Below are 5,431 nucleotides of genomic sequence, written 5' to 3' on the forward strand. Positions count from 1 at the left end.
TCTGTCCCCTCTTTATTATTTCTCAATCCACCTTCCCTAGGCTCAGGTCAGGGTATCGGTTTGGGACACTCAGTTTAGGTCCCAGAAATTGTGACCACCTTTGAGGAATAAACAGCTTCACAGAAACATCGTCATACAGTCTCTAAGAGCTAGATACCCCAATGGGACAACTAGGGTTTGTGTCAGCAGATTTGGGCTAAGCTGCCCCCATCCCTGCAAATCTATCCCCAAGATTCTGGTGGGTTTGACTTTTAAAAACAACCTACAGAAGTGGAGGGAGGGGATTGGGAAAGATGGAAGAGATTGGGATGGCCTCGATTTCCTTTGTGGAGCTAAAAAAGATTCCCTTTAATTTGGACTTTGAACAGTGCATTGACTTCCCCTTCCCATAGCAAATATCCTCATTAATTTAACAACTTCCAGTGCTCACTTGTGAAACCTGGAATAAGTTTATGTCTAATCTCTAGGGATGGAGTAGAGGATGACAAGGGTGGGGGAGCATTCTATTCAACGGGACAAGACATTGGGATAATGAAGCAAGGGGGTAGGAGAAAGAAGAGAAAAAAAGAGGACAGAAAAAAAAGAAAAAGAGAGAAAATGCATTAAGGAAAATGGAGATAGGGGAGGGGAGGGGGGTAGAAAATGAAAAGACAGAGGTGAGATTCCTGGCTCAGTCTTGTCTTAGGGGAAATGGCACCCCGGCATCTGCTTAGCAAATCCCAGACTGATGGATTGCTCAAGATCCAGGGAGAGAGAGAAAGAGATAGAGAGAGAGAGAGAGAGAGAGACAGAGACAGAGACAGAGACAGAGACAGAGACAGAGACAGAGACAGAGACAGAGAGACACACACACAGACAGAGACATACATATAGAAACTAGAGAACAACTTGAGAAAGGATTAAAGATACTGGCCTATGTAGATGTGGGGAATGTCTAGGGGTGGGGTGGGTGGGAATAAGGATGGGTGCAGAGAGATGGAGTAGGCAGACAGAGAAAGCCCAGATGTGGCTCTGTTGCTGCCCTCCCCTTCTGGCCCTTTGTCTCAAGAATGTTTATTTCCCTCTCCTCTTCCATGCCAAATGTTCTACTGGGAGGATGTAGGAATTAAGTCCACTCCTTTTAAATTATTCCTTATATTCTATGTGCTTGGATGTTCCCTTCCCTGAAGGACACATGGTTCTTTGTCATATTCTCCCCAGATTGAGGTGGGTCTACTTGGGATTGTGACACCGGGTAAAGGTATGTGTTTTGAAGGGATTTATCCATAAAGGAATGGATTCTCTGCCAGTGTCCATGCCCCCTTCCTTGTCTCTTTCTGATCAGCATTTATCCTCAAAACTACCCCATGCATGAAGGAAGAACAACATCCTTTCCCATTCCTGTAGCAGAAGAGGAAGGAGGGAGGGAGAGCTGAGTCAGAATTCTTGTTATTACCAGCCCAAATGACCCATGCCAGCCAAAACTGCCCTGGCATCATCCTGTCCCTCCCTTCTGAGGAAGGAAGAAGTAACTGACCAGAGTGGAATCAGAGACTGAAAGAAAGACGCTTTGGCCCCAAACCTGCTCCACCACAGGGGAGGCAGGGATTATTGGAGTCTGAAGGGAGCTTCTTAGCAGTTTTGTCCCTTCAAACCAAAGCACCACAGGGGTACCCCACTCCCTCTCCTCTCTTCTGACTCTCCAGCTTTTTTCCAGCTTCCATCCATTTTGGGTACCTATTTAAGCCATATTCTGTCCTTCCTCTCTCCTGGTATCTCCTCCTTTTTCAAACCTTCTGGCTCAGTATAGCCAGAGTCTAGCTCTCCTTTGGAAAGCAAAGTCTCCTAGGCTGGGACAGTGTATTTCCTTTTTTTTTTCTCCTGGCATCTGGGGTAGGGAGGGAAATCTGGGGAGTCTCTGTCCTCATTATGCTCTGGAACTGGAATGGGACAGGCATGTAGGTGCTATCTGTCTATCCACTTTCAAGGCACTGGGAAGGACCTTGTGAATTACTTTTCCAACAGGGACAGAATTAATCTGAAGTTCTGATCTAGACCTTCCCCACTTTTCTCCCTCTTAGCTACTTCTCATTTCAACCACTTTCTCCCTCTTCCAAGGTGAAGGCTGAGAAAGAGGGTTTCAAAACACAATCTCCATCCAGTTGAAACCCAAAGACTGGAAAACCACAAATGGCCATCTCATAACCTGTGGCTTGGGTTATGGTTGTGAGCTAACGGGCCCAACTCGGCTTCATGTGAAAGCCGGAGGGTTATTTCTGGAGGACTTTGAGAAATAAAAATGGGACGTGTGGGGGAGAGAAGGGCATGTCTGTGTGGATACAGGCAGGGAATGCCCGGGTTCATGCCCATTCAGACACACAGTGTCATGGGAATTGCATTGATGCAAAATGCCGACGGGTCTCTCTTCTAACTCCACAGAGAGTACATGCTTGAGCTTTCTGTTTGGGAAAGACCCCCAAATGGCAGTTGGATGATGCTGGTATTTTGGTTTATTTTAGGGAAAAATAAATCTGAGCTTTTCTTGGCTTTGCCATACTGAGAGAAGATGCCTCTGGGCCCATTGAAGCTACTTTTGGAAATTCAATGCAAACCATTTAGAGAGAGGAAAGACAGAGAAGAGAAAAAAAGACATAAAAGTATACATCTCTATATGTAGACATATAGCCTTGTGGATAAATACAAGCCCACACAAATACTTTGCCAGTCCATCTTTACCCTCTGGAGGCTACACTAAGAATTGAAAAAAAAATCCATATCCACACCCTTGGCAATATTTCAGTCACCTTGGAAGAAAAGGCATTTCCAAGGCTGTGCATATAGTCATGACTGGTTATGTCTGTGTGGGGACTGAAAGATACACACAGACATTCATGCATATAATGTGTCAATATATGTCTGTCCAGAAAATCCTACCTAGCTAGGATCACTCTGAAGTTTGGATTAAAAAAAAACAGGAATGGAATGCATTTTCATTTTTAGACAAACCTTGGAAGAATTCAGGGGCGAGGGCAGAGGAATGCGAGGCCTGATGAGGCCTTGGGAGCTGACTGGAGGAGGAAACACAGGATAGCAGATCCCTGTTTTGCCTTTTGCCATTTCTTCTCTTTCCTCTTTCTATCAAACCAAACTGAAAAAACCCAGACCCTCCCCAGGTAAAATTGTTTCCCAGCTAAGGGTCCTTCTTGGTAGCAGGATGTGGGCTGAGACAGGTTGCTAATTACTTCTCTTTTCTTTCTTGCTTTTCTTTACTTTTTGTGTCCTTCTTATTAATTCTCTTGCATACATCCTCTCTTCCTCTCTTCCCTTCTCTGTTCATTCTCCTTTTACCATCCCATTCTTCCCCCTATCAACCCCCCAAAAAGGGGGTATCTTCTTGGATTATTCTGTCTCTGTTGTTGTTGCTTAAAAAAAAGGTTGAGAACTTGCTAAAGATTCCGAGGTCCTCAGTTTCTTCAAATAATTTTTTCCCTTAAATGAGATGAAATGAGTGGCATCCTTGGGGTGGAGAGGGGCACTGGCTGGAGTGGGAAAGGGGAAGGAGGTGGGGAAAAGGAAAAGGGGAAAGGGAAGAGGGATGGGACAGATGTATCACTCAACATTGCTGCTGTCAAAATTGTGACACTGGAAATCTCCATCAACATATTCCATCCCTGGTAACTTCATCCCATACTTGTCCACATACCAGCAAACGCCACGTTTGTGGCCCCAAAATGGCTTGCACTGTTTCCTCTTGTAAAAGCCTTTTCGGTCACAGTTGGGAAGGTAAACAATTCGGGGCACCATACGGGGACTGGTTTTGAGCTCTTGAAGGGAAGCTTCCATGTGTCTGTGGCAGGGGCCTTGTTCAGACTCCTGTCTCATCTCAGGGATGGAGATGACCTGGGACTGGGCAGTATTCTCAGCAGCTCCAACAAATTTGGACTGGGTCAGCTTCTTTCTGCAGTCTTTCTTCAGAGCTTCAGCCTTCATCTCAGAGAGGTGAACATGTTTGGGCCGGAAAACTTTTGGCGAGTAGGTCTCCTCAGCCATCTCTGAAATGGTTGGTTCCTCATGCTCTCGGGATTCCCTCTCTTTTCAGCTATTCCGTGCTCTTTGTTTTTCGATATCGAACTTTCCACAGAGCTCTGGTCTTTTCTTTGCAAAAACTTGGAAATCTTTTATTTTGTTGAATGCCCATACTTTCTCCTGGAAGTATATAGTCAGTTTTGATGGGTAGCTGATTCTTGGTTGAAGGCCCAGCTCTCTTGCCTTTCTGAAAATCATGTTCCATGCCTTATGGTCATTCAGAGTGGAACTTGCAAGGTCTTGTGTGACCCTGATTGGCATTCCTTTATATCTAAATTGTCTTTTTTCTGGCTTCTTATAAGATTTTTTCTTTTGCTTGAAAACTTTGGAATTTGACAATTACATTCCTGGGAGTTGTCTTTTGGGGATTTAGTGTAGAGGGTGTTCTGTGAACTCTTTCAATGCCTGTATTGCCCTCTTGTTCTAGGATCTCTGGGCAATTTTCTTTGATTATATCTTGTATTACGATGTCGAGTTTGCTGTTTATTTCTGGATTTTCTGGTAGTCCAATTATTCTTAAATTGTCTCTTCTCCCTCTATTTTCCAAGTCTATGACCTTGTCAGTGAGATATTTTATGTTCTCTTCTAATTTCTTGGTCTTTTGGCTTTGCTTTATTAGTTCTTGCTCGTTGTCTTCGAGTTGCCTAATTCTGACCTTTAAAGCCTGGTTTTCCTTTTCACTTTGGTCAAACTGGTTTTGTAGATGCGTGAATTTCTTTTGCATTATTTCCCACTTTTCCTCCCAGAAGGCTTCCATCTTTTTTGATCCTTTCCGAATCAAATTCTTCATGGATTTGTGGAGAGTTTCCATTTCCTTTGGAAGGTTTCAGAGCATTTGCTTGTGTTTCCTCTTCTATCTCCTCTGTATTTTGTATTTTTGTTCCATAAAATATGTCCAAAGTCACTCCCTTCTTCTTGTTTTTCTTGGAATTTTGGGGCTTTTGTGTTTCTGTGGAGTTTGCCATCTCTCGAGGGGTGAACTCTTTTCAAAGGCCTCTGAAGGTGTCAACTCTGATCATAGGATTCACAAGTTTCTGGAGTTGTCACCCATTGTAGTAAGTGACTTGGGAACTCCTCCATCTAGTTCAAGTTGTTGTTGGTTCAATCCAAAAGTGGACAAAGGAGAGTTAATCCTGTCTTCACAACCTAGTGAGGTACTAGGTAGGGTACTTAAGTTATTGTTTAACTGTTAACTCAAAATAGACAAAGGGAATAAAGAATTCCCTTTCACACAGTGAAAAAAGTGATATCTTCCACATTAGTTTATTTACCATTTTATTTGGAGGATTTGATTTTATAGGAGTTTTCTCTTACAATAATGACCAAAATTGTAGTAAATTTCCATGATTATGCATGTAAAATCCAG

General features: G+C 43.4%; 1 pseudogene; it reads right to left on the bottom strand.

Moving 5' to 3' along the window:
- Positions 1-2,663: 2,663 nt before the first annotated feature.
- On the bottom strand, positions 2,664-4,107 carry LOC100021512 (insulin-like growth factor-binding protein 5; annotated as a pseudogene).
- Between the last annotated feature and the right edge of the window lie 1,324 nt (positions 4,108-5,431).

The sequence above is a fragment of the Monodelphis domestica genome, chromosome 4 (genome assembly GCF_027887165.1).
Source record: "Monodelphis domestica isolate mMonDom1 chromosome 4, mMonDom1.pri, whole genome shotgun sequence".
Classification (NCBI taxonomy): domain Eukaryota; kingdom Metazoa; phylum Chordata; class Mammalia; order Didelphimorphia; family Didelphidae; genus Monodelphis; species Monodelphis domestica.